This window comes from Electrophorus electricus, chromosome 7 (assembly GCF_041902795.1).
Source record: "Electrophorus electricus isolate QZ-2024a chromosome 7, ASM4190279v1, whole genome shotgun sequence".
NCBI lineage: Eukaryota > Metazoa > Chordata > Actinopteri > Gymnotiformes > Gymnotidae > Electrophorus > Electrophorus electricus.
Window position 1 is genome coordinate 11,820,476 of NC_137503.1, and position 22,830 is coordinate 11,843,305.

The following is a 22,830-nucleotide window of genomic DNA, read 5'->3' on the forward strand; positions in this document are numbered from 1 at the left end:
ATAAGACAGAATGTGCAACCCCTTGCAGGTCTAATTAAAAAAAACAGAACAGAAATATGATAAAACAGTGCTACAAAATGATCCAAATTGGCTAATAAATTCTAGTTGGGTGTGGTCCTAATTTCAAAGGCCACACTTGATTGACAGCGCGCTGTCAAAGACTTGCAGCCTCATACACTACTCAAGCAGACCTGAAGATAATTGCACAAGCAGAGAGAATTGGATAAATATAAACCATGCAAATAATCCTAATTTAAGATCTTTAAGATTAAACCAACTGTGTGACCTTGGAAAATTCACCCTAGGAAAATTTTCTGGAGTATCTCTCAAACCACTACAGCAAGAGTAGCTACAGGCTCACTCCTGGCTCATAGACACTTGACTACAGGCCAAAATCAACTGAGTTTCCTGACAGTACTAGCAGCAAAAAAAAAAGAAAAAAGAGTGCTGGGTTAAATCCCTGAGCCTCATTTTACAATATTCAAAATGTCCTCATCAACCTACAAAAGTGTCTATTCCACATGATTGGTACTTGTGGTACAGGGACAGCAGGTATAATGGAGGAAATGTTTTTCAACAGGAACTTGCCCTTTTGTCCTAGTATTGGCCATAGAGCCATGTATTCAGTGTAAACAGTTTCCTTCAAACTATGAACAAATTTCCATACTAACAGACAGACCACAATCAGTACGGGTGGGCAACTGTGTTTCATCCACCCTCACCCTCAGCACTGGAGCTCCTCAGGGTTGTATCCTAAGCCCCCTGCTCTACTCACTGTACACCTACGACTGCACAGCCACTTCCAGCTCCACCATCATTGTCAAGTTTGCTGACGACACTGTCATCATGAGCCTGATCTCAGACAACGATGAGAGGGCCTACCTGGAGGAGATTAAACACCTGGAAAACTGGTGCCAGGAAAATAATCTCCTCCTAAACGTCAGTAAGACAAAGGATCTGATCGTGGATTGCAGCAAGAAGCAGGAGTGGCACTACCAACCTGTGAGGATCAGTGGAACCACGGTGGAGAGAGTAGGAACCTTGGTGTTCACATCTCGCAGGACCTGTCCTGGTCCCGCCATACCAATTGCCTGGCAAAGAAGGCTTGTCAGCGTCTTTACCACCTCAAATGCCTAAGAGACTTCAGACTGCCCTCCAAGGTACTGCGGAACTTCTACACCTGCACTATCGAGAGCATCCTCACGGGGAACAGCACAGTCTGGTTTGGGAACAGCACCAAGCAGGACAGACAAGCACTCCAAAGGGTGGTGCATTTAGCAGAGCGCATCACTCATATGGAACTTCCTGACCTGACCATCTATTACAAGCGGTGCCAGACCAAGGCCAGGAGGATTGTTAAGGACCCCACCCATCCCAACAATAGACTCTTCTCTCTGTTGAGGTCAGGGAAGCACTTTCGCTCCGTGAAGACCAAGACAGAGAGACTGAAGTGGAGCTTCTTCCCACAGGCCATTCAGGCCCTGAATCAGGGAAACTGATAAACTGCGGGACCACCACCACCATGCAACATGTAACTGTAAATATGTTCAATTGTAAGATGGAACTGTACATTGTGTACATACATATATACATATCCATATATACATTGTACATTGTGTATATAAACATAATGTACATATATTGTACATACATTGTTAATATATTTTGTATATATAGAATATATATTTCTCTATGCACCCCGTTTTTTGTTTTTTTCCTCAGTTTGGACAGAGCACTCTCAAACCATTTCACTGCGAGTTATACTGTGTATGACTATGTATTTGACAAATAAACCAAACTTGAACCAAACTTGAACTTGAACTACCCATTCACTGAAAATCAGTGACATGATAATTGAAATCAATGTATCTGTCAAGTATGATGAGCAGAGACAGAGTTATGTGCAGTATGACACAGTTTAATGATATACAGGGGCAATCCAAAGGCGTAGTCATGGAACAGGCAATGGTTTATCAGGTAAACAAATCCAATAAGGGAATAGACAATAGTGTAAATCCAGGGAACACATATACAAGTCAGTAACCAGAGAATACTTAGAATAAACAATGACTCAGAAATGTATGACAGGCAAAACGAGACTTTGCAAAAAGACACACAGTACAAATGGATTTTAAATACGGAAAAGCATTAGGGAAAACAAGACACAGGTGAGTTCAAAAATGAAATGAACAGGAGGTTTGTGAGTAATGTAGTTAGATGAGGACCTAGAGACTAAGAGACTGTGGAAGAAATTAATATATAATGAGTCAAATATGTAGAGATTGATTTTAACTGTGGGGTTTCATAAATTAAATGAATGCTAAGCTTACACTAATAGAGAATAATGCGCAGAGTGAAATAGGACTAATGCTTGAATTAATAAAATAATTACTGTATGTCCAGACATGAAACTAGACATAAAAGGAAATGCCCTAGACATGCATATGTGTGATTACGCAAGAAGACATGTGTACGAGATGGTCAAACAGAGGTGACGGTTGAGATGGAAAAGCACAAAAGCAGAAGTGGTGCAAGGCGAGAAAAACTATAAGTTTGTCTGTTGCAACGTTATGCTTTAGATCTCACTTGCACTGTGTTGTGAAGTGACATCTCCAGAGCTCTGCATTAATAAAAGGCCACAGGGTAACGTACTGGTTCCTGTCTCTTCTTTCCTGCATCAACGAACACAACATAACACATACTGTCTTAGTTTGTATATTATGTTTACATGTGCCAGTAAGTAGAAACTTTTTGCAGAACTTGAAATCACACCCTGAAGCTGTCTGCAGGTGTTTCTCCTTGATACAGAACAGACGTGTTACAGTTAGTGAAGCTATGTGCCAGTAGATAAGACTAAACCAGTTAGATCCAGGCTTCTCTGTATCTTTTAAGGCGTGCCTCACTCACATCGGGCACAGCACGCTCTCATCGCCTTCCTGATGCTTTCACTGCTTCTTTTCTGCTAAGTAAATCTTTTTTGAACACATAAGGATGACTGACTCTTTATTAGAGATTACCATGACAAATTAGTGTCCCTGGGTGGGCAATACGAGTCCTGCTTTCTCTCGTGCACATCGAGTACTGGAGGACGCTTGTGAATTCTAGGAAATTCATCCGTGACCTCCACGTTGAGAGAGGCGGTTCAGGCTTCTACTTGAGGAGCAGACCGTCGTTGCCCTGCGAGTCACAACAAAGAGGTAATTATAATTTATCTTTCATTTTGAATAATACGAAACACAAGTTGGCATGTTGAGTATTGAGCACAACTATTAGGTTGCAAGATTTTAATAAGATTTTTGTTATTAATTACTATATGTAACCCACATGCATCTGGCCAGCCTGTTTCTCTGTAGGTTTTTGTAACGCGTGTCGGCCCGAGTGCCGCAAGGCGCAAGGCAGGACGCACAGACTTCCTCGACAGAAACGAACATTTAATAACATAAATGACAGTGGCACTCACGTAATACAAACGATAAACATGAAACGATTTGACATTAAACGAACACAATACACATCTAACAAACACGTCACATTTAGACATTACATCTACAATGACCAACAGCTTGCACACTTTAACACGGGTTTATATACATAAGGACAAACGAGGGGCAGGTTTGGTTACAAACAAGACAGTCCTCCCACTGCACGTGGCGGGCCGAACCACGTGACTCGCGGGAGGCGAGCGTTCCGTGACAGTTTTTGTCTTGTCTGCTGTGGCTTTCATCACAGTAATTGCTCTGAGCTGGTGTCTCAGTTCATTAAACCACATAATTCATCATAATTGTTAATGCAATGATAAGTTATCTAGTGTATTTCAGTTAAGAAGCAGTTGTAAAGATGAATCAGTGGTTTAGTACTATCAATCAGGTCTCAGTAGAGCCAGTGTGTGAGAAATGGGGATTAATGAGCAGTAGAGGGGTTGTTGGCCATCCTCAGAGTGCTACTGGTTTTAATAGGCCGTTGATACTACTCATATCCATGAGAACAAGACTAGGTTTATTCAGTACTCCTGCCGTGAAGAGTACATTAAGAGAAAAGTAAAAGAAACTTAAAAAAGCAAAGAATAACGAATAATGAATGAAAGAATGACATAAAGGTTCTGGTGTCACTGTCACTGCCTGTATCATTTATCAGAAGGATACAAGATTGCTGGAAGTTGCCTCCAGCTGTTGAATGCATGTTTGGACATTTTTTGTTTTTCTGTGTTAAGTGTACATAAATCAGTACAGGCCTGGGACTATGGAGCATTCCTTAACAAATTCAAGTGCAGCGAAATGCCATACACCTAGTTTTGAGGTATTTGATTGAACCTTGATTAGTCAACATCTATTCCTGAAAATCCATGCTTACATCCAGAAGTGTTCTTGATGAGCTTTTCTTCACAATTATAAGCATTACTTAGTTATGCGCTGCTGTGATTTCCATGCTTTGCTATAGCTAAGCTCCTGTGGATTCTTATTTCTTAACAGTTAAGTTTGTTTTTGATACTGCTTGCTTATGCCCATGATTCGTGGTTTGAACTGGGATTGGGGGGAAGGTTCTGACCTTTCTAATTAATTAATTAATTAATTAATTTATTTATTTATTTATTTATTTATTAATTCCCCCCCGGAAAAAAAAAAACAACCCAGAATGTTTATTCTCCATAACAGCTTGACTCAAACAAACTCAAAACAGCTGACAATGCATCAAACAAATAGCTCAGTGCATAGAATAAACTTAGAAACAAATGAGCACTTAAGAGCAGGTACAGGTGACAGCTCCAGGCACAGGATGACTGGCAATGTGCAGCACTGGCTCTACCAGATGCCTGGGAGCTAGTATCTTAGCTGTTCCCAAGACTGCACTCTTCTGGTATCTATTGGAGCCATTCTCCCAGTTTGGGGGTTACAGCCCCTAGTGCTCCAATTACCATGGGAACCACAGTTGTCTTCAACCCCACATCTTTGTAATCTCTTCCTTCAGCCCTTGGTATTTCTCAAGCTTCTCATGTTCCTTTTTCCTGCAGTTGCTATCACTTAGATCCTGCTGTTAGATGTGCTGGATTGTCTAAGCAGCATCTTTGCACAGCCTGCCTGTGGGGTCCTGCCTGGTTTAGCAGCCATAATTAGTGTTTCCATGCTGTCTTTCAATTTAGGCTTTTCCAGCCATTTGTAGGATTTCTCCATATCAGCCACTTCAAAATTCTGCCAGTACGTACCTCCCATGATGGTCCTTGTTCATTCCTGTTCCTCCTCATTTTCATCCTCCTCAGGTTTCTGCACTTTGAGGCCATTATCTTGGTGTATTACTGGATTTTGGTTGTTTCATCCTGGAGAGTGGCTCTGACACTAGTCCTCTGCCCCCTCCTTCCTCTTCTGCTTACTGTACAGTGTAGTGTCTCAGAGATGTTTCCTTGACTTGATGTCAGTTGATGCTTTCCTTGTGGCCTCTTAGATTCAGTCTCTGGCTTTTGTGGATCTGTTCTTATGCTGTCAACCTGCTGCTGAGAGTACACTTTGGATGGCTCATGTTTATTCTCCTGGCTTCTACTCCTTGTATGTATCTCTTCAGGTGGGCAGCCAGAGGTGGCAGCCAGAGCTGTTAATCTTTGCTTGGCAATCTCCAAGGCCTTCTTGGCCTCTATCTTGGCCTCCAACCTCCTTCTCCATGGAAGATACTGCTCCTTGATGATGGTGTTCATCACTGTTGTTATGGCATATACCTTACTTGGTATGAATCTTAGAGCTTAATCTTGGTTCTCAAGTTCAGGGTGTGGAGATGATGATATCTGACCTGTTGTCCTGGCTACCCCTTGCTATAGCATATGTGTTGTACTTTGTCAATCTCAAGTTGTGATAGCATTTGCCAATTGCAGATGTTAGAGCACTGAGCTACTATTTGTTAGTTGTTAGAACCACACTGGAGACACACTTGTCAGGATTCAAAAGCCTGACCTCCTGTGGTGTAACCCAATTCATTTCCAGTGTTGGCTTGGCTTTCTTGGACCCAAATTAGATTTCATTCACAGTGACAACATGAGCAAGAGGAGAGGGGGAGATATAAGACACATTTTGGTGCTAAAAAAGTAAGTTAAAACTTTTTAGAATTAGATCATAGAGATGATAATGCAGCCTATATTTTATGTGGATGTCATGGACTGGGTGATGGTGATCTTTACATTTATGTGCTGTTGTATTAAGGAAGCAGAGGGAGGTCAGAAGACAAAAGAAAAGATGCCCCCCCCCCCCCAACTGTCAATGTAGACTTTGCACTCTGATTTATTTTAGTTTTTTAAGTTGCTATACTGACACTGACAAATAATTGTCTTCATGTTAGGAGATAAAGGTAACAGACTCCAGCTGCAAATACCACATCAAGAATCACTTTAAACTTTAAAATAATCCTAACTATAGTTTCCTAAGAAAGATCCAAGCAGCAATTATCCAGTTTTTTAAACTTAGGGGGTGGGAATATACAACAAAAATAGTTAATTACCAATAACATACAGACTGTGCTATAGGTATTGTGGCTGTATAAAAATGTATGTTTATGTATTACCATTTTGATAATCTTAACAGTCCATAAAAATCCAGGCTTTGTGTTAGGACTCCTTGTTTAATTTAAACACTACAACACCTCATCTATCACACACATGATGAAATTTCATTCTTCTGCACTCCAACCAGAAATAACTTCTTGGTGGATAAATGGTATGTTGTGATAAACAAGGGAGTGTTGTGATAAACAATGTGTGGTAATTCTCAATACCACACTCCCAAAACTCCAGAATTAGTCATGCCTTGTTTAGAATTCAGGAATTTCAGCTTGGTCAAGCTTCAGAAAGCAAACAATGCAGATAAGCACATGCGCTATCTCCTTTCTGCATCTGTCCAGTGCACTGAAGCCACGTTCTGGCTTCCTCTGATCTGCCACCTCACTCTATGAGATTTTCACCTGCAGGAAATTAGAGGGGAGTGATGGAGTGTGAGAATATGCCCCTCCCTTCATTGCTATCTGTCACAATTCCAGCAGGAATGAGGAAAGAGGTAGAATGCAAATCCAAAATCAGAGTCATTGTAGCAGTCCAGGGTCATAAAGCCAACACGGAGACTATGTGGATACATGAGCAAAACAAAAACGCACAAAGGCAAACAGCACAATCAGGCCCTAACAAAACACTCTAGGAAAAACACAGGGTTAAGAAACAGGGAGTACAAGCCAACAATCAAATAAACAATACAACCAAACACATAAGTGTATCAAACACAATTATCCTAACCAACACAATGAACAGCAAAGACATAGGGCATCAGACATGGTTTAAATACATGAACTTAACAAGGTAGAAATGAGGGACAGGTGTGAGCAATCAAACGAAGGGCGGAGAAAGCGAACCTACGGCATAGAACTGAAATACACTAGACAGGGAAAACATGGAACATGAAAATTGGGAGGGACTAACCGTGACACCATCTTTGAGTCATAATGTCTTAAAACAAAGCAAAATAAAAAACAAAAGAAGCTTGGTCATTGATGTAAGGTTTCTTGGTTCCTCATTAATTTGCTTTTGCAGATCTCTATTTTTAGTTTAGTTATTTTGCATGTTTAAGTAGGGCATAGTAAATTATGTATCAGATTGGAATCCATTCACAAGCTATTTTATTAGAAATACGTACACTGCACCTAAACCCTTGAGCCACTTCATTAGTACCACACCTTACATTTGATAAATGTCAAGTTACAGACTGTAGCCCATCTGTTGGCATGCACAATTCATTATCCACCCTCTACCTGTTTATTATCAGTCAGTTTCTAACCACGGAACCACTGCTATGACTGGATATTATTTGGCGGACAGTTCTTAACAGAGCCTGACAATGATGTAATAGATGTATTGTATTGAGTGGTGCACGTGTAGTGAGTGGTACAACTCTTTCAGGCACAGCATTGCTGCTGGTGTCTTTACACATCACTGCCAATGTTGGAATAAGAGTGGTCTGCCACATAAATATCCAACAAACCACTGATGAGTTTGAAAGAACCCAAACACAATTTGTACCAGTGCAAAGAAGCAGATGGATCACAGAATGCACACATTCAAGGTGTTCTTCTAAAGTGTGTTTATCAATGTATAAATTCAGAACATTTTGCAGGCACTCAGTCAAACTGTATTACTATGGCATTATAAGTGTGTGGAGAAAATCTAAGAGTATTGTTCTTTGGTTACACCACCTCCATATGCACCTGTTTCTTTCCTCAGTTTGGACAGAGCACTCATAAAACCATTTCACTGTGAGTTATACTGTGTATGACTATGTACAAATAAACCAAACTTGAACTTTTTTTTTTGTAGGTGCTAAATATTACATAAGAGTATAAAATGTATGATATGTTCTAGCATAGTGATTTAGTATGGGGAGGTACATAGAAAGCAAAGGAAGAAAACCTACCATTCAGACATCATGCTGACTGAATCTGGATAGAAGAAAATGAAATGGAGCTGTTAAACTGTATGTTATTATGGGTTTTATCTTTTGAATTCAAGTGATTCTTTTTTCTTCTGCAGCACATGCAGTTATCAAAGTTTGCTCAACTTCTTTCAAATGTCTTATTGATTCACCAATTTAAAGATGTGCTAAATTCAACCCATAGACCCACTATTGATAACAAATCCAAAGCCTAATAAGAAAAGACAAGTTGTAATACCTAATGACTGTATTTGCTGCAGATTAACATTATTGAGTTCTCTGGTTGACTGCTAGATGAGTTGGTTATGCCAGTACAGTACTGATTGTAGGGACTGAATTTGATTTTTGACTTTGCAGGTCTCCTACTGCCCTGGGTACTGAAAGCCATGTCTGGCATCATATCAGGGAGCTCTGAGGGTGTTCTCCTCTAGCAGAGCATGCCTGTTTCTTGCTCACTGGAAGTCTTGGAAAATATAATAAAGCCTGTTCTTCAAAAAGCACCTGGCAAAAGTCAAAAGCATCTGGACTCTTATACTAATGGCAGGAAACAGAGAGAGGGAAGTTAATATTCTTATAAACTGGCAGCATCTTGATGTGTAATGAAATAATAAATTTGATGGTCACTCACAGTTAAACAATGTTAATCTGCAGTTTCATGTGCTAAAAACCTAAGTAGTGGTTCTCAATTCCAAACCTGGGTGTACAGCACATTTGTGTTGCTGACCTTTCACTGACAAATCTGATTAATCTGTTCAAGTTACCAAACACTTCATTAACCAAGTCAGGAGTGCTAGAACAGGGAACATGCATGGGTTCTCCCAATATAGCAACATCATACTCAGGTTTAAATGGTAGAAAATATCCCTAATGTTGTGTATTTGTATGAATACAGTCAAAAGCTGGCTCTTAACAATTGCCATAACACTGTTCTGACCTTAACATCTGATGGGTCAGGCGATGGATTTTTGAAAAGCTATCTGAGATAAGGCAATAAATGAACATACTTTTCCAAATCCTACCCTGCAGTTTTAGTTCATTTAATTGGTACAGGTACACCTGTGAGCATGTGCTTATATATAACATGCCGTCATCAATGCATTGCTCTGTTCCTGTGCTCTATTTTTTTTTTATCTCACAGCATCTCAGCCATTTTAATCAATTAGTTTCTTCTCCTTCACCCTGTAGTAGGTTATATATGGACAGTATCTTTAAAAGTATTCAAATGTTGGCCCTACATGCTTTTAACAACACTAACCTTCCCTACAAAAATAAGAAAGTATCTAAGGTTTGCTACTGCTGTGTTGATTTTGTATATGAGACTTTGTCTTTAGAGTTCCTTTAACCCCTCACCTAGTCATATATAGCATTATTCATAGCATATATAAACTTGTTAATAAATGTATGTTGTAGTAAGGACTTTTCCACTATAAGGTCTCTGGATGCTTTTGATGAAGCATTTTGTCAAGACCCATGAGACTCCCTCTAAGACATGGTGCATGCCTTTCCTTGGGCTTATAAAGCAATCACTCCACAACCCAGATTGCCTGCTATATACGGCATGCTGTGATTTGCATGTCCAACTACTGGGTACACAATCAGCTGTTCATGTATGTACAAGGAGACCAGAATGCTGAAGAGAGATAGCCATCAAGAAGCAAGGGTCTGTGGTGGAAATGTCTTATGTAAATCACAAATGGTGAGTGTACCTCTGACTTTTTAAAAATTAGACAATATCTTATGAGATCAGAGCTTTGATTACATCTTAGAAAAAGAATGTATGATTAATGTTGAATGTGACTGTTACTTAATGTAATGAATGGCTGAACTCTGTGCTTTGACCCAGCCTTTGTCTGAATCCAGAATATGGAGTGTTTATATAGGAGCAAGTCTAGATATCTAAAGCAACAATAAGAAACATTATCTAGTCTCTTTATTTACTGATAAATGTAGGATAACGTAGGCCTAGTCCCAAATTTCACTGGGGGTTGAGACCAGAATCGGGATACATCTTGCCTCACGTCCCTTCACCTGTATGTCGCTGCTGAAGAAATGTAATTTATCATAATGCTGGGTTGTAACATTGCTCATGTTTCTGCTATAAGGACACAAATGCTTGGACAGATTTGATTGTGAATGCCTTTCCGTCAAGCAAAGTGATGCCTCTACATCTGCTGAGTTTTTCCATTTAGCTAACTAAGTGTCCTTGCAACCTTGATGTGGATGTATTGACTCTAAGTTTGTGCTGGATGTGTTTCTCTGACAGGTGAACTAGAAATGGAAATCAGTGGCTCCTGCTGGCCTTTCCATGCTCGATGGCTGAAATACTCAATGGGATCTGCCTCACATGAAGACTGTAAATGCTTTTACCTATAGTGGGACTGAGAGACAAACATTTTCAGGTCAAAGATGGTATTTTGACCTTGCTAGAGTTTTGTGCAATGTTCATGCCTCGTTAGCTCAATCAATAGTTAGCATGTTCTAAGTTCTAAAAGAACCCTGGCACTTTTTAAAAATATTCCTATTTGACCAGGCTTTCACCTTAATTTAAAAACAGTGGGTTTTTTTAGCACTACTGTACTTTTATTCTGTAATAGCACTTTATTATCCTAATTTTATTTTAAAATTTATTTTACTTTTCATTTCTTCTTTTTAAAACTGTTGTTTTAATCAAGCTTTGAATTCCCATTCTCTTCACAATTTTGAGCTTAATTTTATTCTATTTATATTTTAGCCTTGTAAAGCACTTTGAATGACTTCAGTGTATGAAAGGTTCTATATAAACTTCCCTTGCTTTGCGAAAATCCAGAGAGCACACTGCATTTTGGAATTTTATTTAGAAGGAGCACCATAAAACTAAAAATACAGAATAAAGGCGGAACATTGCTATGAACTGTATTCACAATTTTCAATTACAGTGCACTATGTCTGTCATACTTAACATAAGGGAGGTTTACCAAATGTACTCTTGCTAATATTTTTTAATTATTCAAAAAAACTAGAGTGCAGATTCTTAATTTGTGGTTGTTTCTGTTGATGCATATACAAATATTACAGTCATACAAATATTTTTGGGCTTTATGTGTAATGGCCCCCTCCTTGACTCCTCCCATTAAGCCCATGTAGACTTTCAGCATGTGGCCTTTGCATTTGTATTGTCTTGACTGTGTGTGTGTCTTCCCTCTACCACACCCCCATCTTATTAGTTAATCATCTTTTTCACCTATCCCTTGTCATAGCTCTTGTTAAAGTTTTTTTATTTACCTTATTAGATTTCAGTAAAGACTTACTACTTTGTATATAACATTTCAATAACAGATCAAATGGCAGTACAAAGCACAAACACAGATACAAAAAGACAGACAGAGAGACTCTGACAACATGTTTTATGAACATGAGCAGTCAATCCCATTGTCTTTCAAGATCTCTAGAAAGCACAAAATATTGTCATCTTTCAACACAATTATCTACTCTTTATAATCTTCAGAACGACTCCATCAAAAATCACAAATTATGATTATGATAGGTTTGTACAGTGTGTTATCCTTAGCTGAGATTCTTTTTCAACTTCTGTGCCAATTGTCTCTTCCAATTGCTGTGGTACAGAAATGCCCAGCGTATTAGTAAAAGTAAATTAGGAGAGAATGGGATGTTTTTAGACTACAGAAAATGCTCTGATGTACCTAACATTTCAACTTCCCTTCATCATTCCTGAGTCTGAAGTACTCAGCTGAACTTTCTCCCAAAGATACTTTCAAGCATCAGAACTGAAGCTTTCACATTTCTTTCTGCTGCTGACCTGTGGCTATGGGAATCCAGTGTAGGTAGCAAATAATACTTAATACTTATCAAAAGTTTTATCAGAAATTGCTTAGAAACACTTTGTGTGTGTGTGTGTGTGTGTGTGTGTGTGTGTGTGTGTGTGTGTGTGTGTGTGTGTGTGTGTGTGTGTGTGTGCGGGTGCGTGCATATGTGCATGCGTGAGAGAGAGAGAGAGAGAGAGAGAGAGAGAGAGAAAGTTGGGTTGTTTCAAAAGGTAAGTCTTCTGTTCCACTTGTGATGAAATCTAACTACTTTTTAAAAGCTAGAAGAAATGGTATGTAAATCTTAATGCTATCTCAGATAAGAGCTGATTACCCATGTTTAACCTGACATCTTCCTTATCTTTCATCTTTCTCTTTTCATCCTCAAAATCTTAGTCATTCCCTAAAGTGACACCCACTTATGTTCTTTACATTTATCACTTTTATCCAGAGTGTACAATTATGACTGAGTACAACTTGAGCCAATGAGAGTTAAGGGCCTTGCTCATGGGCCCAACAGTGGCAACTTGGCACAGGTGGGGCTTTAACCAGCAACTCTCCAAATACAATTCAGACACCTTAACCACTGAGCTGGCCCTGCCACAGGCTGGTCTTTCAAGCTTCTAGTCAAATTTTGTTTGACGTACTATGTACACTGTACACTGTTCTTTCACTCTTCTTCCCTTCTTTTACAGAAAGAGCAACTAAAATTGTGCTACTTAGACTACTTCTACTATACCTTCAAAACAACCTTACCTATATTAATTAATTTCCCATCCTTCTGTGTAAGACTAGATTAATTCAAGTTTTCCATCCAACTTGTATAATTTTTCTTTTTTCCACTTTTACTCTGCAGTTCCATTCATCTGTAATTCCTGTTGTCTGACAGGGAGATGGCGCTGGAGGGGTTTGAAGGTCTGTGGCCTTGTAACGTTGAGTGGTTAGGAGGTGGACTCATGCACGGAGAAGAGCGAGATTTATTATGGGAAAATACAGAATCATAATCGTTTGAACAGTCCAAGCACATAGAGCCAATATGTAAAGCATGGGAAGCAAACCAAAAGAAAAAAAAAACACGATGACAGAAAAAGGGAAAGCAGGCTACAAAAAGGAACACAACTTACACGAGCAAATGAAAAGAGTTAGCATTAGAGTTTTACACTGACAATTATGAACAGTGAACACTACAGCGACATAGATTCTCTCTCTCTCTCTCTCTCCCTCTCTCTCTCTCACATTCACTCACACACACACACACACACACACACACACACACACACACACACACACACACACACACACACACACAGGGGCTAGGATTTAACACAATGACCAGCCAAGCAAACACTGCACAAGACATGTTTTAAATACACATATTAATAAGAATTTAACAGGACACAGGTGCTACAAATGAAGGGCAGAGGAAACGAAACACAGAAGCAAAACAAATACATGAGACAGGGTAACCATGACAATATGGACACTAGGAGGGGCCAAACGTGACAGGCCTTGAGCCTTCCCCAGGGCCACACAGTCTCTACTTCTCATGGAATGTTCTGGGCTCTCATCTGTCACTGCCCTTGCTGATTGTTTCAGTTTGTAAGGTTGCAATACATGCTTCTTCCTTTGCTTTTTACCCTCTGGGTATATCTCCATCCACACCTGATAAGGAAATGTTCTTTCAGTTCTTTTCTGCTCTGTCCGCAAGGGGTGAAATGAGTGCTTTTGAAAGTTGGTGTGATGTGTCAGGAACACCAACTTCCCAGACATCAATTCACTGTAGGGTGTTCTGTCCTTAAAAGGAACTGGGTATAATTTAAACAGACAACATGCCAAGGTCTGAATCAAAGAGGAAGGAAAGTAAGCACTACTCCTGCTACAAATTATTCTGAATTGGCTGGATTAAAGACATAAACACAGAGCCAAAGTTTTAACTTTCTAAAATATATGTGGGGATGAACAACACTTACCACAGTGGGATCCTTGGCATATCAAAATCCCCACAAAGCCTTATATCAGAGCTTACAGACATTAAAAGACTACACTATTTGAATCAACATAGGAGGAGATTCAATGCCCATTACTGTAAATAGCACAGTGGTAAGTTATGCAGCATTAGGGTCGCTACTACAAATATATGAAAAGGGGGCTAAGCCCCCCATGAGAACTGCAACAATAGAAAAAGAACCATCCATTAACTCCTGACCAAAATGCAGCATTGTTTAATGCAAAAGTTGCTTTTAGTTTGCTTTTAAGTAACGTTACATTAGCATTTGTTCATCAATCATCAGGGTTCCTCTGTCAATATCATTTCAGACATTTGTAATAGACATTCAAATTATGTATTCTCAGCCTTCATGAAAATTCTCAGACACAGAGACATTCTGTCTCACACATTGTGCGACACAAATGTTTAGCAAAGCAGTGTATCACGATAGTCAATGGCAGAGACGTCAATGAGAATTGTCAATGGGGGTCTAAGCTCTCCAGGAGATTAGCAAAAGTAAAAAATTTTAAAAAGAACAAGCCCTCCATTAACACCTGCCGTACATGTAGAATTGTTTAATACAAGTAATTTTTAATTTGCCTTTTGGGTAATGTTACTTTAGCATTTGTTCATTGGTCCTCAGCTAGTTCCTCTGTATTTTCACTAGCATGTCAATGTGATTTCATTTTGGACAATTTTAATAGACATCCAAATTATGTATTTTCTTTACTTTTATATTCAAGTTATACAGTCTTCAGCATTCTCTAACACAGAAATCCTGTCTCACACATAGTGCGATACAACATGATTGAAATTTTAGCATAGCAGTTCAGAGTGAACGGTAATGGTGTCACAGACTGCCTAAACATTAAATCTTTCACACTCAACTTGTGGTTCCGGTTTCAGGGCAGTTGTATGGCAGCATCACCTGTCCCAGGTCCAATGGCCCCTTTTTCTCAGTATATTGTAAATCTGGAGACACAATGGCACAGTTGAATAAGATAAGGTTGAATAAGGGGCTAAAGAACATTTAAGGGAGCTATAGCCCCATAGAACAGGCCTAATGATGCCCCTATATAGTATCATTAGGCTGTACATCAGATTTTAATTTCTGGTCTTTGGTCTCTGTGTAATTAATGTGGGTCAGTCCACATATTGAGGCACCACTATTGATCTGAACAAAACCACAAAAGGACAGAGATAGCCCATGTGCACACTACTACTTTAGAATAAAATAATATTCCAATGTGGCTGCAATTAGGAAAACAAAAAAAAAACTAGTGTCCTCCAATAATGGGGACAGATTCTATAATTTTATTTCTCTATATCTAAACATTGTACATTCTATCAATTAGAATTCCAGATTACATTGCACATAATCAGACAGAGGCTTGGAGAGGGCAGTGTCAGTGATATATCTTGTAGTAGAACTCTGCCTTTAGAGAATAATAAGTTCTATCTATTCTCTCTGTATTCTATGTATCTTCTATAGTGTATTAAGTCTAGAGGATCTCCTGCTCTTGGAAAATGGGTGTTTAATCCTGGTCTAATAGACACAGTGGAATATATTAATGATTATGTGTCTGCCTGGACTAAAGCTAATCTATCTATTATCTTACTGAATGCTTGCCCTTTTAAAATGATTCTGTTTTGTGATACCCCACTATTGAAACTGTCAATTCTGTAAAATTGAACAACATGTCAGTGTTAATGGTGTTAACAAAGTCATTCAAACACAGACTGAAGACCCACCTATTTGTGGAATATTTAAAAGACCACTGAACCTGCTCCTATGTTGACTAACTGAAACTCTAGTACTTATTGTAGAGTATTGTTTATTACACTTATTGTTGTCTGTTATAGAGCTTATGTGCCTTTCACTTCTAGGCACCAGCATTGATCCCTGTATTTTAATAGCATTCTAGTTCAATGGTATCTTGGACTCTAACCTGCTGTACTGGCTAGGATACATTCTATGAGTAAATGAATCTGGATAAGAGTGTCTGCTAAATGCTGTAAATGTAAACGTTATATCTCATGGATAGGCACATAGGAGAGTTCATTTCAAAATAATTTGGTGACTCTATAAAACTTATAAAGGTTACAAAGAGGTTACAAATCATAATATGTACTACGTGTTAAAATTAAAAACAGGTTATGTACACCTATTAGAAAGTACAAAAATGTACCAAAACCTCAAACAGTGAGTAAAACAACATAACTTTTTTCTAATATTTTTAAAACAAGTGCTGAGGCACTTTCCTGGAAAAGAAATAGAAATAGAAGAAATAGCACTAGTCCTTTATTAGAATTTTTCATGGGCTTTTATAATGACACACTTGTGCTCAGAGTCTCTGAACAAAATCATCATAACAGTAACCCGGAAAAAAAACAAAAACATTTTGCTCAGAGACTGTGTACAACTATTACACTGAAAGAGTCATTTGGAATGTGGATAATATTCAGCCATTACAGGGGAACTGTGCTCAGCCATGATATTCAGAAATCACATGTCATTTGGACATTCTGGAGATGTACTTGCAATGTTGTTGTGGACAGCATTGGCAACAATATGATCATCAGTAGTTTTATTTCATTTGAGTTAAAATGAAGTCCAGTAAGTAGTCCATTCTGAGATGAAATTCTGCATACAAACGTTAAATTTGAATATAATTGCCTAAACATTCTTGCCTCCTTTGACTCCTTTAGAAGCTGTATGGTTAGGGTTGCAGATTAGGGGGGGGGGGGGGTAAATCTCTCAGTTAATCTTTGAAATAGTGCATGAAAAGCCCAGGATGACAGTTGTTTAGGAAATACTAGATCCAGCATGCTTAATTACAACTACCATGCCACACTGTCACTAAGGTCTTACATTTTACCAATTCCAATACTTAACTGAACCCTAATGGATTCTATAAATAGTGTAAATGCTTGAGATAGAAAAATCCTACCAATGGCTGGAAAAGGCTGGATTGAAAGAATAATCTCTGAATACAAGACCAAAAGAGGCTGGTAAGGCTGGTAAAACCCCAGATGCAGACTATGCAATGATGCCCCTGAGACAATCCCACACATAACAATGGGATGCAAGATGCAGAGGCAGAGCACACATGGAACCAAGTGGCTGGCATAATATACAAAAACATCTGTGCCAAATATGGGCTTGAAGTTCTAAGGTGGATACACCCCCAAAGGTGGTAGAGAATGACCATGCAAAGATCCTGTGGGATTTCCAGACACAGGCAAAATGGTAATGACTAATCAAGTAGTAGTACATAGTAGGGTAGTAAAAATAGAATACAAATTATCCTTCTGATAAAACTTTGACCGGGTCAGGGTGGGCTTTCTCTCACCCCCAAGCCATGGACAGGGGACAGGACCCCATGTTGCTGAGCATTCCCTTCCCCCTCTTCTTAGGTGTCATAAAAACCAAAGCTTGGAATGTGGGAAGCTATTACCAGCCTGGTTATATTTCAAGGAACTGTGACCATAAATTCCATCAGATTCAAACACTTACCGCCAACTTTTCTCATCACACAGAAATATGTTCACAGAAATATATGTTTCTCTTTCCCACAGATTCACAAAGTAACTACTTGCCATTTAACTTACTATTAAAGTAGCCAAGTAATGTATGGCTATTTTAATATTATGTCTAAATTGTGGCTTTTGCTCCTATTATTTGATATGCATCTATTGTTTCATTATTCTGTTCCTTATCTTTTCCTTATTCATTTGTACTATTCAACCAAATCACTTTATTTGTATGTTGCTTGTCTCATGCTTATTGTAAACAAAGTGTTAATCACTCATACTTGTGTTTACTAGAAATCTCACATGAACCAATTAGACAATATATTAAATTCAGTAGTTTGTAATTTCTAGAAAATAGGAAAGTAATAAAGTTGAATATCCAATAGCTCCACCCATCCTAGGGTTTGGTTTACAAACTTCATTCTAAGACCAGGAGGCAAAAATTGTTAGTAAATGTTTAATTTGCTTTGTTTAATTGATTCATGGTGGGTCCTATGAATCCCTGCATTCCTCTATGTCCTAAGGAATTATTCCACCCCCCACCACCCCCCCTTCGATAAAACGAAGGCTGTTGAATATACATGAACCAGACATGCCCTGTCCCCCAATATATACCTAGAAAGTCTGACCCCTTTTCAGTCTGGTTCAAGATATGAAATGCAATGAGACCCACAAAAGGGTGTCTCCCCACCCCCACCCAGCCCCTAGAACTCTGTGAGGGAAAATCAAGACTCAAAATTTAATTTTGAACTAAGTCAATAGCCTCTTGCTAAGTGGTAAGAAAGACTCAAATGTCATGTTATCTTATTTTTCATCTTTCGTTGTTTGTTTGTTTACTAATCTCTTATCATTAGTTTGTATTCATCAGAATGAGCTCATCACAGCTTATATCAAGCAAACTTGCCTGGTTGTGTTGATTAACACTCGAGTTCCATTGTCCTGCTTGCAAAAAATACAAAACTCCTGCTTTGAAAAGGCCTTTGGTTTGATGGAAAATGGACACTCTGTCTCAGTATGCCATCCCAGCAGCTCAAAGGAAGATGGACACTCTTTCTCAGTGCCATCCAGACGGCTTCAACAGAAAACAGGCACTCTCCCTTAGTGCCGCCCATACAGTTTTACATGGTTGAGCACCAGCGAGTCATAACAAAAGACATTTCCCCTTTTACATTACCAATTGGTGTCTGTAATAACTTTATTGCTTATGCATCAAATTAGATCAGTTAACCCTTTTCCTTGCATCTGTGATACAGCCACTTCAATCCTATAATTAGTTCTCCCTCTGACTTTTTCACAGTGGTTTCCCTGTTTTTTCCTGAGTCTTCTGTTATACATTTAGTCATGCTCTTTCTCCATGAATCTCATGGTTAATAAGTTTCAGCTGTTGGTGTTTGTTTGGTTGATAAGTAGATTGCCCTAAATGTAATGTAATGTCCGGTTGGTCATTCCCAGAGGTTGCTTAAAGCACTGTTCGTTTTCTCTTTTTTTCTTTCTTTCTTTTCTTATTCTAGTTAGCTACCTTTATCCACCACGAGTCACTTATGTTCATTTTGGTTTTGGTGCATTGTTGCTTGTTTATTTATTATAGTGATTTTAGTGAACTCAATACTTCTGGTTCTTGGTAGAATCTTAGTCAGTGATTGCTATGCACATTTTTCCTATCTCTACTTATTCAGTAAACATACCTTAATTATTTCATCTGTGAGTCAAAAGTGATATTCTGTTTGGTAGACAAGAAATAATCACTTATCGAACTAGCAGCTTTCATGAGTTGAGATTTAATTATTAATCATTATTATTAATAAATTAATTAAAATTAATACATTTTCCCTGTTAATCAGGCTGGTGCTCTAATTAACCTTTTCAACTGTGACTGACAAGTTATTAAAGTGTTAAAACTGCTATAGTAGTTATGGATAAACAGCCTGTGATGGATATACAGCAGATCAACAGCAGAGGGTTGTAGTGATAGATGTAGCAATCCCAAAAGATTGCAACATCAGGTACAATGAAAACGAAAAACCTGTGAAATACAAAGGGCTGAGAGAAGAGCTGGAAAAGATGTGGAAGGTGAAGGCAACAGTGGTTCCTGTAGTAATCAGAGCACTAGTGGCTGTGACCCTCAAACTGGGAGAATGGCTCCAGCAGTTCCCAAGAACAACATCTGAGATCTCCAACCAGAAGAGTGCAGTCTTTAGAACAGCTAAGATGCTGCACAGGACCCCCAACTTGAAGGAAAAAGACTGTTTGGGGAGAGCGAGTGGGGAATTTTGACACACACACACATACACACACGCACACACACACACACACACACACACACACACACACACACACACACACACACACACACACATATACACTGCCTGGCCAAAAAACACACTCTAATATTTCATTGCACCACCTTTAGCTTTTATTATGGAACGCATTTGGTCTGCAATGTTACAACATCTATTTCTGTCCAGACTTGCATTAATTTTTCCCCAAGATCTTGTATTGCTGATAGGAGATTTGGACCACTGCGCAAAGTCTTCTTCAGCACATCCCAAAGATTCTCAATGGGGTTCAGGTCTGGACTCTGTGGTGGCCAATCCATGTGTGAAAATGATGTTTCATGTTCCCTGAGCCACTCTTTCACAATTTGAGCCTGATGAATCCTGGCATTGTCATCTTGGAATATGCTCGTGCCATCAGGGAAGAAAAAATCCATTGATGGAATAACCTGGTCGTTCAGTATATTCAAGTAGTCAGCTGACCTCATTCCTTGGGTACATAACATTGCTGAACCTAGACCTGACCAATTGCAGCAACCCCAGATCATAGCACTGCCCCCACAGGCTTGTACGTTAGGCACTACGCATGATGGGTGCATCACTTCAGCCGCATCTCTTCTTACCCTGATGCACCCATCACTCTGGAACAGGGTAAATCTGGACTCATCAGACCACATGACCTTCTTCCTTTGCTCTAGAGTCCAATCTTTATGCTCCCTAGCAAATTGAAGACATTTTTGCCAGTTAGCTTCACTGACAAGTGGTTTTCTTAAGGCTACACAGCTGTTTAGTCCCAATCTCTTGAGTTCCCTTCACACTGTGCACGTGGAAATGCTCTTACTTTCACTATTAAACATATCCCTGAGTTCTACTGTTGTTTTTCTATGATTTGATTTCACCACATGTTTAAGTGATCGCCGATCACGATCATTCAAGATTTTTTTCCAACCACATTCCTTCCTCGAAGATGATGCTTCCCCATTATCCTTCTACTTTTTAATAATGCATTGGACAGTTCTTAACCCGATTTTAGTAGTTTCAGCAATCTCCTTAGATGTTTTTCTCTGTTTGATGCATGCCAATAATTTGACCCTTCAGGAACAGATTAACATCTTTTCCACAACCACAGGATGTGTCTTTCGATATGGTTGTTTAACAAATGAGAAGCTACTCATTGCATCAGTTAGGGTAAAATAACTTGTTGCCAGCTGAAACATAATCACCCATGCAGTAATTATCCTATATATATATATATATATATATATATATATATATATATATATATATATATATATATATATATATATATATATATATATACACACACACACACACACACACATATATATATATATACACACACACACACACACACACACACACACACACACATATATATATATATATATATATATATATATATATATATATATATATATATATATATACACACACACACACACACACACACACACATATATATATATATATACACACACACACACACACACACACACACACACACACACATATATATATATATATATATATATATATATATATATATATATATATATATATATATAGAAAAATTAATGTGAACATGATGAAGTAGGGACAGGATGTTACTTCAGCTGAACATGTGCTTGCAATTGGAATTCAGGGACAAACAAAAATTGGCTTATATTAAACACATGACCCCCCGATTACTGCAAAGAAGCCACTAAAACAACCAAAGTAACTGTTGCCTGAGGGGTATGCCTATTTAGTCGTGACTTTTAGGAAAATCTTTCTAAATTAAAAACTGAAACATTTTTTTTTTCTCTCGAAACATAAACTTAGTGGCTTGCAATGCACAATGCACAAAGTGCAACACAGCCGCCACCTTGTGGGACAAATAAACTTTTATGCATTTGGACAAGTATTATAACAAATTCAGCATGTATAATGTCACTGTTTTTTTCCTTTTTTTCTTCTTTTTTGTAAACAGTGATCTTGGTGATGGAGAGAAAGCATATGGGCAACATTATAACATAAGAGAAAGCATATGGGCAACATTACATTTTATTTTTTACATTCTATCCAATATGTAGCTCCTTTAGACAGTTTTCTTGCACAGGTTGAGAGCGTCATGTTTACTGGGCTTGTCAGGACAAGCAGCTAGCAGAACAAATGGGTTAATTAACTACGGGTATTTAAAAACTTTCCACTACATAAAACAACACATTTTGCGATATCACATAGTGTTGTTGTTGTTTCTATTATTGTATTATCATATCTTAATAAATAATTTTCACCAAAAATTTCAAACAGAATAATTCAAGAAATCTACACCTCCAGATATACGAGTTGTGCTCGTAACATTGAACTTGTATACTTTGGTAATTCACTTCTCGGAAGCATAACAAGATTCACGGAAATGATCCGAAGACCTTAGCTTTACATTCTGTGGGTTCTCCACAACATCTCGCTCATGCAGTGACAGTGGCTGGTGAAAGGCTTTGAAATCTCCTTGGCAACTTCCTCAGCGGGCAGGAATGGCTCTTAATCTTGAATGCATTATCGTTGTCTCCTAGCAAATTTCAAAACATTCGTTTAGGTATAAAATATTAATTTAATATATTTTAAAATAAATTATTATTATTATAATTCGTTTTGTTTGTTTTATTGCGAAATTGAGTTATTGTGCAATAGGCTACAGTTTGCGTTTGTATTAATGTTTCAGGTAGCTCACAATGTGAAGAAAATCAAGAAACAAAAAAACATAAACAGACATCCTTAAAACG

At 38.4% G+C, this 22,830-nt stretch overlaps 2 long non-coding RNA genes across 2 annotated transcripts; one reads left to right on the top strand and one right to left on the bottom strand.

Moving 5' to 3' along the window:
* Positions 1-1,922: 1,922 nt before the first annotated feature.
* Positions 1,923-4,500, bottom strand: LOC145658813 (uncharacterized). The gene is made up of 3 exons (XR_014124722.1): positions 3,325-4,500; positions 3,018-3,177; positions 1,923-2,672 (listed from the first exon to the last, which is right to left on the bottom strand). It is a non-coding gene; the product is annotated as an uncharacterized LOC145658813 (long non-coding RNA).
* On the top strand, positions 3,060-11,616 carry LOC145658812 (uncharacterized). Its single transcript, XR_014124721.1, has 3 exons — positions 3,060-3,197; positions 8,808-10,146; positions 10,714-11,616. It is a non-coding gene; the product is annotated as an uncharacterized LOC145658812 (long non-coding RNA).
* The last annotated feature ends 11,214 nt before the right edge of the window (positions 11,617-22,830 follow it).